At 34.7% G+C, this 10,973-nt stretch overlaps 1 long non-coding RNA gene across 1 annotated transcript in view; it reads left to right on the top strand.

The window, feature by feature from the left end:
• The window catches only part of LOC124390016, a 56,694-nt gene that overhangs the window by 359 nt on the left and 45,362 nt on the right, over positions 1–10,973 (top strand). Inside the window, exon 2 of the long non-coding RNA XR_006926680.1 lies at positions 2,861–2,890. This is a non-coding gene — a long non-coding RNA (uncharacterized LOC124390016). The remainder of the gene's footprint in view (positions 1–2,860; positions 2,891–10,973) is intronic.

Below are 10,973 nucleotides of genomic sequence, written 5' to 3'. Positions count from 1 at the left end.
TTTGGGTCAATATAGTAAAATGATACTGAAGGTTTCTATTTAAACGTTATGACAACATATTAATAACCCATTCCCTTTAGGTTAATGTCGGATTTCTTAAAAACTCCGACTTTTTTGTTTTTGTTTGTTTAATTTCGACGCTTCATTGAGGTCATTAGTGACCGCTGAGTTGAAGCCCAGTGTTTTTCACCCTGAACGCATTTCAGCATTTTCTTACAGCCGAAATAGTTCACATACCGCAAATACCTTTTTTTTAAAAAAAATCCAAAAATATGCAAAGTAAATAAAAAATACGCATTGAAAAAAAAAAATCGTTTTATACGTATTTTTAAAATCGACTTATTTTTGTTACCTGTTTGCAGAATCAACCTTTTGCACCCTTTTTTAATGAATAAGATAATTCAATTCACACAAAAAAGATTTAAACTATTTACAATTTTTTCGCATTTTTTTCCCGCAATTTGAACCCGAGTATGCTTTATCACATGTACAATCTTATCAACTTTATATTTAACTAATTAAAATGTAAACAAACAAAAACAACAACAACAAATCCAAGAAACCTTCTGTAACCGATTTTACTTATTTTTATTTTCATTCTCCATTGCGGCGCACGAGACACCACATTCTCCTAAAACATTACATAACTATTACGACGAAAATGATATCGTATTAAATTAATTCTATTATTATTATTATTATTATTATTATTATTATTATTATTATTATTATTATTATTATTATTAAGCATATCGCATACAGGCAGGAGGATTCCCAGAATTCCCAGATTTTGTGAATTAGTTCCAATTTCTACACTTTAATGTCTGAAGAAGAGGAAGAACAAGGATTCAATATGATAAAATAATAGACAAATGATATATAATAAATTCATAGATAATTATATATAATGGATGTAGATCACAATGCCTTTAATACAGACTTTAATAGCTGGTCCATTACAAATGCACAATTATTATTAATATTATTATTAATAATATTATTATTAGTCTAATAATATACACAATTACACAATATATATTATATATATAATAACATTACATTATTGATGGCAGCTCTAAATTCTTATGATCTTTCATGGTTTTGTCATGCACAGGAACAGAGTCGTAATAAGTGGGCCTAGCAGGAATGCAGGAATAGTAAATGTATGAGCATATGTTAGTAGAGAGCAGAGTCTCTCTCTCTCTCTCTCTCTCTCTCTCTCTCTCTCTCTCTCTCTCTCTCTCTCTCTCTATCTATCTATTTATCTATCTATTTTAATGTGATTCTGCTCTTTTAGGGGCGAGTAGAATCATCCCCATGAGAAGTTCTCACACAAGAACCTGTGGTTCTATTAAGTTTGCAACAACAATGACCCCTCTCTTCTGATCACACACACACACACACACACACACACACACACACAAAACCTCTATCTACAATCTCTATCCTTCTTTCTATTTGTTTGATAAAATGATGAATATATATATATATATATATATATATATATATATATATATATATATATATATATATATATATATGACAAACCAAAAGCTGTTTGTGTAAAACAAATAATGCAATTGTAAAATATCACCCAACCCACACACACTACTGTCTTTGCTCTCTCTCTCTCTCTCTCTCTCTCTCTCTCTCTCTCTCTCTCTCTCTCGCTCTCTCTCTCTCTCTCTCTCTCTCTCTCTCTCTCTCTCTCTCTCTCTCTCTCTCTCTCTTCTTCTTCTTCTCCTACTCACACTGAGGCTTGAATCAGTTTACCAGAAGGAAATAATTAGCTTATAAAACAGTTAAAATATTATAATAATTTTAATAAAAAAAGAAACCCATTTATTGTAAACCATTATTTATATAAACCAAAGATCTGATCACAGGCTGCATTACATTTCATTTATATTATACGTAAAATATATATTACACAAATGTCCTCTCTATTACAACTAATTTTTTGAATTTTGTTTCTTTTTTTTACTCGTAGTACCCCTCAGTAAAAACCATTTACAGATCAACGCTACTAATTACAGTGAAGCTCATTTGCAGGTCGTCCCCCTGGGGAACTCTTAAAGAACCCCTGAAGAGTCAGTACACTCCAGGTTTTGTGTTAAGTCGGCTGGTGTTTGAATGCTATGGGAGAAAAATTTGTTTTATTTATTGGTCTTCTTCTTCTTCTTGTTCTGCAGGTTTGTTTGTTTGTCCGTCCGGATGTCTTTTATGTTTTGTGCATTTTATACAAATGAGAACTCATTCGAGTTTGTTTTATTAAAAAATGATTCAGTCCTGCCTCATGTCTCGCTGTGGCCTGAATTTTTGACCACTTTTTCTTTTCTGAAAAAAAGCTGCACACCATCATCACTCATATTCTCATGGGGGAGCAAAAACACTGTTGCTCGCTAATCTCTTAACATCAAATATGACCAGGACAATACTGTGGTCATCAAAACACATGGAGGATCTCACACAACGTTCAGCAGTTAACCATTCAAGGGTGTAAGCAAGTCCTTGTTTGTCCAAATGTCCATCTTGAGTTTCTGGAAATGTGTCTCAGTTCTACTAGAATTCTACAAATAACAAATACACTTGATCCCAAAGTACACCCATTTCAGTGCTTGTGAGTGGAGATCTTTGTGGCTTCCTGTAGAACATCTGAAGTGTACCCACTTTTCTTCCGTGATCTTTTTGTACTGTATCATATATGTACTCTATTATATAAAAATTACAAACATCTCAGACTCTAAACGATGCATTTTTGTCGTTTATTTGATTCCTGGGAAACCATAAGATGTTTATTTATTTATTTATTGGTATGTTTGTTTCTTTTGTTTTTTCTTTTTATTTGGTTAAATTCCAGACGTGACTGTGTTTGACGTGCAATTTGGAGGTTAGTGATATTCAATCCTTTTTTTATTTATTTTTTTCCCAGGTAGTATATGTGCTGTATCATATCTAGGGAGAACAAATAATAATAATAATAATAATAATAATAATAATAATAAATTCGTTAATTAATTAATAAATAATAGTAATAATAATGATAGAATGGACAAAATGTACAGTAAAATACTCTCAGGTAGATATACATGAATGTTTGTGTCTGTATGTGTGTATTTGTGTGTATCTGTGTGTGTCTATGCATTTGTGTCCTTGTTTGTGTGTATCTCTGTCTGTCTGTCTGTCTCTCTATGTCTATGTTTATATGTTTGTGTGTGTTTGTGTCCATGCTTATATGTTTGTGTGTGTGTGTGTGTGTGTGTATGTGTGTCTGTCTGTCTTTTCCACTTCCCCTTTCTGTCTATGTTTTTGTGCCTTGTGTGTGTGTCTCCATGTTTAAGTATGTGTGTATGTCTCTCTCTCTCTCTCTCTCTCTCTCTCTCTCTTCCATGTGTGTGTGTGTGTGTGTGTGTGTGTGTGTGTGTGTGTGTGCTTAACTGTGTGTATATTTGTCTGTCTGTCTACATGTTTTAGGGTCTGTGTCCATGTTATGTTTGCATGTGTGTGTGTATGTGTGTTTTGCTCTTTGCTTTTGCTCTCTCTCTCTCTCTCTCTCTCTCTCTCTCTCTCTCTCTCTCTCTATCTATATATATATATATATATATATATATATATATATATATATATATATATATATATATATATATATGAATATATGTTTGTGTGTCTTTATGTATATGAGTCCTACTCTCTCCCTATGGTTGTGTGTGTGTGTGTGTGTGTGTGTGTGTGTGTGTGTGTGTGTGTACACTTTTAGAAACCATTTATGGAGTTTTTGGAGTTCTTTATGTTCGTCCAGAAATCAGGCTTTTGTACAGGCAGTGTTGTACAAAAACAGTCATTTTTTGTATGTTGCTTTTATGATATTTTAAAAAAAAATTATTAAAATTTCTTTTTACAAGATTTTTCTGTGCCACAGTCACAGGTCCATCACTGTATCCATCCTACTGTCTACTGCATTATATTATGTGATATTATATAATATCTGTGACCCTATATTGGAACTACACTTATAAGTTTAAGTATAAGTGTGTGTGTGTGTGTGTGTGTGTATATATATATACTGTATATATATATATATATATATATATATATATATATATATATATATATATATATATATATATATATATATATATAACCACACAATGTGTAATGCATTAAAAATGATATTATATTATTTAGAATATAATACAAGCATCAACAATAATTCATCTAATTAATTAATGCTGTTGATTTTTAATTACACAAGCACTCGTCCACTATGGCGGATTCCATCATGCCAATCGTTACATCTTTCAATTCCTAAGTACAGCTCGAACTCCCCAAATTCGCCCAAGCCCAATCATTTCATCCTACTTTTTCCCCCCAAAGTGTAACTTTTACATTATATCAGCTTGTTTTCTAAGCACATCTAATGGGAAGGTAAGTCAACCCTTGATGTAACAATTCACTTAAAAGCTCTTTGCTGCGAGACCTCTTGTGTTATTGTCTGTAATTGCAAAGCACAACATAATTGTAATATTATTCTCCGTACTGCAGTATTCCATCATATCTGCGAGGAGATATTATCCTCCACCTCACTAATGATATGACAAAAAGGTTACGCGAGGGAAAGATAATAGGAGGGGAGAGATATAATAAGATAAGATTAGATTATGGAAGTGCACAAGAATAGACTGAAAAAAAGAGAGGACAAAAAAGAAAAAGGACGGATAATATTCCGCCAGAGATGCTCCGGTGTACAAATTTCAGACAGCTTTTTTGAGGGGGCCATCAAGATTCAGGGAGTAGCTATTATTCCACACATTAGCGCAGGCTGGCTAAAAGCTCTTATGCTTCAGAAGGGTCTTGGGGGTCTTCAGGAAAAAGGATGTGGCACTGAAAGTGGCCAATGTTTAAGGGACCCGTTGCACGAAAGGAAAAAAAACACACACACACATCCACTTAACGTAACAATATGACATGCCGAATAAGACCGTGGGCCCGAATGTGTGAAAATGATATTGTAATGTGAGCCAGTGCCTGGACGATTTTGCTCAGGTGGAGGGTTTGGAGAACAGGTAGAAGGACACGCATGCTAAGAAAACGTGCTCTGAAATAAATACTGAAGGAAAGGTAAGTTCTGTGGATCTGCAAATGCGAGGTGGGGTTTTTTTTTGTGCATAAGTTCAGTTATGAGCCTGGATCTGTGTTTAAAAATGATCTGAAATATTAAGCAGGAGAGGAGAGGTTGCAGGACAGAAGAGAGCAGGACAAGAAAATGGGAGGAGAAAATGAAAAAGGAAGGGTATAGGAACTATTCCTGTCACACCTGGTGAGCAAAAAAGCATTTCACGATACACTGTATAGTTGGACAGGGGTTTCTTTTGAAGGGGTTTTTGTTTGATGCCACTTTTTGAAAACTTGAACAGTGCAGTGCCTAAATATTAATTTGAATGGAATCAATGACAATAAGAGGAGAAAACTTAGAAGACAAGATGAGAGGATGTGAAGGAAGATAGAAGACAAAATGAGGTGAAAGGACGAGACAAAGCAAGGGCAAAACCAGAAGAAAAACAAGTGGACAAAACAAGAAGGCAAGATGTAAAGAAGACAGCAAGAAAGCAAGACAATAAACATGATGCAAAAAAGTTGAGAAGAAGACGACATGAAGACAATTAGAAGAAGACGAGATGTGGTGAGAGAATAAGATGGACCATTGGCCAAATGAGCAGAAGATGAGAAGAAAGACAACAGGACAAAACAAGGAGGAAAGGTGAGAGGATAAGATGAAAAGAGGGCAAAAAGAGCAGAAGTCAAACAAAAGAGAGAGGACAAAATAAGATGGGAAGGCACAAAGAAGATGTTAAGGAGATAAGAAGGCGACAAGAAGGCGATGAAAAGAAGACAACATGAGGGTAAAACGAGCAGAAGATAAGAGGACAAAACAAGAAGGAAAGACGAGAAGAAGATGTGAAGGAAGATGAAAAGATGACAGGAAGACGATTAAAAGAAGACAAGATGAGAGGACAAGACAAGAAGGCAAGATCAGAGGAAGATGTGAAGAAAACATAAATTTGATGAGAAGAAGACAAGACAAGATGAGAGGACAAGACAAAATTAGACAAAATGAGAAGGAAGACAGATAGACAAAAGAAGAAGAAGGCTAAATTGATCAATTTGAGGTCCAGAAGTCACAGTTTGTTATCTGTAAATGCATAATTATATATAGTCAAGTAATAGAAAATAATAATTTGACATTATGGATAAGGATAAGTTGGTGTATACGTTCTAAATGAACAAAAATGACACTCTTTTACAAACGGACATCTGAGAAAATGAAGCGAAGCAGCGCCGTAAGACCGAGTGGCTCTGCTGGAATGTCAGAAAAATATATATTTGAAACCGGGGTCTAAAAATACATAACAACACACCATTGTCAGCTGTGATAAGCCGTGATAATCTTTTTGAATGAGTGAGCTACTGTGGCAAAATTGCACACATTGTCTCACAATCCCCAGTAGAGTCTGGCTGTTAAAGTCAGGGTTTGAGGCGAGTTGGCAGAGGGAAGAGAACCGGGTCTGGCCTCATGCCTGGGTGCCTGCAGGGCCCTACACAGGACCTACTGCTCCTTTGGCCTCCAGCTTGAACAGAGATCTTCAGACACCAGTGCAGTCAACTAAAGCCGCATGGTAAAGGAACAATCCTATCTGCCTTTTCTTTCTCCAATTATTTCTCAATCGAACAGAGCCAGCTTCGGGGAAGTGCTTTGTGTGGGTGTGTGTGTGTGTGTGTGTGTGTGTGTGTGTGTGTGTGTGTGTGTGTGTGTGTGTGTGTGTTTGGTTATGTTTGTGCTTATTCATTTTTCTTATTGTTTCCAAATGAAAATGAGAAAACATGAAAAGAGGCTTAAAATCGGTTCCTTTTTTTTATCCTTGACCCTCACCAGAATAGAAAGTGTTAATTTATTTTTTTTAGCAAATCTTATATAAAACACACACACAAACAGTATCAGCAGCTACACAGTGCCAGAATGGCTTTAAAAAAGTATCTGACTTTGAGCACCGGTGCCAGATGGGCTTTTTTTTGGATAGGGTGCATACTTCAAAAACTCCTGATCTCTTGGGAGTCTCTTGGCTTTGCCCAGAGTGGTGAGAAAAACAAAAAACACCATGCAGAAAACGTTTTCTGCAGACGGAAATGCCCGGGCGATGAGAAAGATCGAAATAGAACAGACAGGTTTTAGCTACAAAGGAAGGCTAAAGAAACTTAAAAAACACTCAGTAAAATAAGACTCCAGTAAACTTAAAAGTGTCCCTTTAAATTTTCATTTGAGTAAAAGTACAAAAGTATTTGCCTTCAAATGTACTTAAATATCCAAAGCACTATGATTTATCATGGCTATAATGTTTCTATTATCATTTTTTGATTGTTGGTTTGCGGCATGCTTGACCAGTTAAGTATTTATCCAGTTATAAATAAAAATAAACGACCGATTTTGCTAAATTTAGTTGAGTACAAAGATATTTGACTTTGAAATGTAATAAAGTAAAAGTCCCCAAATGGAAATTCTTCAGTAAAATACAGATACATGAAAAAGGTACTTAAGTACAGTAATGAATGACATTTACTTCGTTACTGTCCACCACTGGTTTTCACTGGTTTTTACTGAAGCCACATTTAGCTGAGTGGTCATATGACATATGCAACAATTTATACAAAAACTACAGCTTGTATTTTAAAAAAGTGCTAAAAGGAACTATTTTCTTCGATTTTGTTAGAAGCATGGCATTAATTAGCTTTGTTTATATTATCTTAGTACAAGTTCAAAATGTGTGTGTGTGTGTGTGTGTGTGTGTGTGTGTGTGTGTGTGTGTGTGTGTATACGTGTTTATCCCCAACAAGGACCCTCACTAAGGTTATTATACAACACTGTTAGACCTTTCTTTTCCTGATGAAATAATCATGTGTGCCTACATTCTACTGTAAATAAAGAACCATAATCACACTTGCTCCATTTGCTTATTTTCATTTGCAAGTAGAACATGTTTTCCCAAATCCTGCCCAAAAAGACCATTTGCTCAAAAGAGATTCGGGCTAATAGCCTTTAGTTTTATTCAGGCTCACGTGGGTGCTTATTGTGAATCAATAAGGCTGTTTACTAATAAGACACCCAATGCTGGGTTGCCAATAACTGCAATATGGAGAAAAAAAGAGCCGTATTCATTTTATTGTTGATGAATACTTTTGTATTACTTAAGCCAAAGGGGAAAAGAGGGAAAAATGAAATCTTCAACTCCACCAAGTACACATACAGAATAGCATCATCATCGTTTTTTCCTGGTTAGCATAATGGTCAGTGTGTATTAATATATTTATAATAAAATAATATTTATATCATTGGAGAAAATAAGTTTTTACAATATTTAATATATACATATTCAGTTAATTACACTAAAATATATAATCAAACTATACAGTAGGTTTACTAGTTGGCGCTATCTTGGGTTTTGTGTCTTGTTTTGTGTTGTCTTGTGTTGTCTGTCTGCACTGTCTGTCTGTATTGTTTTTTGTCTGCACTGTTTGCACTAGGTTGCACTCGATGCACTTAAGTAGCTTGTGTTGTGTTGTAGCTCTATGTTGTTGTTTAGTGTAGCACCAAGGTTCTGAAGGAACGTTGTCTTGTTTTTACTGTGTACTGTGTACCTCTGTGTATAGTAGAAATGACAATATAAGCCTCTTGACATAACTTGACTAGAAATCCATGATAGCCTAAGACAGATAGTGGTTGACTGTCATGACTAAGAACTGTCAAAAAGAGTTTTGGATATTAAACAAATTCAGTCAAAATCTCAGACTAGAATGAATCTAATTCACTCTTATAATAGACCAAACTAATCTATACTAGTCTAATCAATCCACAGACCAAACAATCACAGACTAAACTACTCTAGACTAAATTGATCCAATCCAATCTTATTTCACACTAGACTAAACTACACCAGATTAATGCAATCCAATCTCATACTAGACTAGACTACTCAAAACTTCAATCTTACACTAGACTAGATTATTCCAATGCAATCCCAGGATAGACTAAACTAGATTAAATTTATCCAATCCAATCCCACACTAGACTAAACAAGACCACATTATTAGAGTAGATTAATCACAAATTAGACAAGACTAGACTAACGTAGACTAGACTAATCCAATCAAATCTTACATTACATTAAACTGCACTAGATTTATCTAATCCAAAAACACCCTAGACTAAATAGATTAGATCAATCCAATCCAATCTCAGACTACACTAATGTCAACTAGACCAATCCAATCCAATTCCCAATATGGAAATCTGGTGTCACAACAGGCACAAAGAACAACATGGAGGACTAAGACTTCAGTTCATAAGACTTTTAAATAAGGGGACAAAACACAATATAGCACAAATTAGAAAGAAATAAGAATATCCAGTCAAAATATGAATAATATACATATATTACAGGTTCAAGATGTTATGTTATGTTAGACGTGTGTAAGGAGCAGGTTTGGAAGTGTGTGTAGTCATAAATAAAGACATAAAAAGTGTCTGCGTGTGTTTGTGTGTGTGTGTTTAAGAGAGTATGTAAAGTATTGTGACATGCTGACATTTATTCTGCAATGCTTAGTCTATAGTACCTCATTCTGATCGTGTTGAGTATTTGTCCTGCTTGCATTTAGTGTTGTCCTATGGGCCTGTGTAATCATGCCTCCCATCCTTCCCCTTTTACAAAACCCCCATCTTAAAAGGTTATTTATATTGTGATGATTTTATTCCACATTTTCATGTGTCTTAGCAGATCGAACAAATTTGCGGCTGTAAATTCAGCTCTGCACTGATCGCCATCTGTTTAGATATCAACATCTTGGTCCTCAGTAAAATGATCTTCTCCAAGCATTCCTCAGCATCATTATCATTCATAGCTGTGTTGCGGCTCATAATCAGCCATGAAAACTTGGGCCAATGCATTTATCACTTTTCATCTCCAACATTATACGTTTTTTTTATAGCTTGAAAAAAAAATTCAGAGAAAATAATTTTGGCCATCCATTCACCATATTAAGTACCCCACCTGCTGATGATTACCAGTAATGCTCAGTTTTTTGCTGAGATGTACCTGGTAATTAAGCTTTGAAATGTCCTACGCATGATTTACCTTGGTGGTGAGTGTGAATAGTGATTGGTCGAACAGGGCCTGACCTCTTTTGGAGCTTTCTGATTTGTTTACTTGCTCATTTGTTCAAATGTATCACACACACACACACACACACACACACACACACACACACACACACACAGTCTGGATGGCATCCCTTATAATTATATTGATTTTCCAGTATTTACACTTTGGTCATATAAAACGTGTTGTTTTCACCAAAGTTTTTCATCTACAGTTATTTTACGTTCGTGGGTTGTCTTTTGTGCATCCGTCTGTCTGTTTATCTGTTTCTCCATCCTGGAGCCATGTATCCATCTGCTAAAATGCTCTTAGAATGGGTTAGGGTTAGAGTTAAGTGTTCGAAAGTTTGTTGGATTATTTAGTTGTTATGGTAATTAATAGATAAACTGATTTGATTTTTGACTGGATCCCAACATGGCCATTAAAGCCACAGGAAGGTCAAATGGCCACAATTCTTAAATATATTAACAGTATTTAAGGGATATATTTTAGTAAATTAGTAAATAATATTAGAAATATACTAGACATGGCATAAAGTTGTTTTTACATAATGTTTTATTATACATTCATTCATTCATTCATTGTCAATTATTACAACTCCACACATTTCCACTCCTTTTTTTAGGAGGGTATATTAATGCCATTACTTCATACTATATAGAAAATAAAAACAACTAATTAACTTTAATTAAATACCAATCCCTTGGCTCTGTAAACAAGCTCTGTCTAAGCAAATAGTGGGCTGAAGTGTTATCTCTCATGGAATGG

Source organism: Silurus meridionalis, chromosome 8 (genome assembly GCF_014805685.1).
Source record: "Silurus meridionalis isolate SWU-2019-XX chromosome 8, ASM1480568v1, whole genome shotgun sequence".
NCBI classification, from domain to species: Eukaryota; Metazoa; Chordata; class Actinopteri; order Siluriformes; family Siluridae; genus Silurus; species Silurus meridionalis.
Note: the sequence above shows the minus strand (reverse complement) of the source record. Positions and strands in the feature narration are given on the sequence as shown.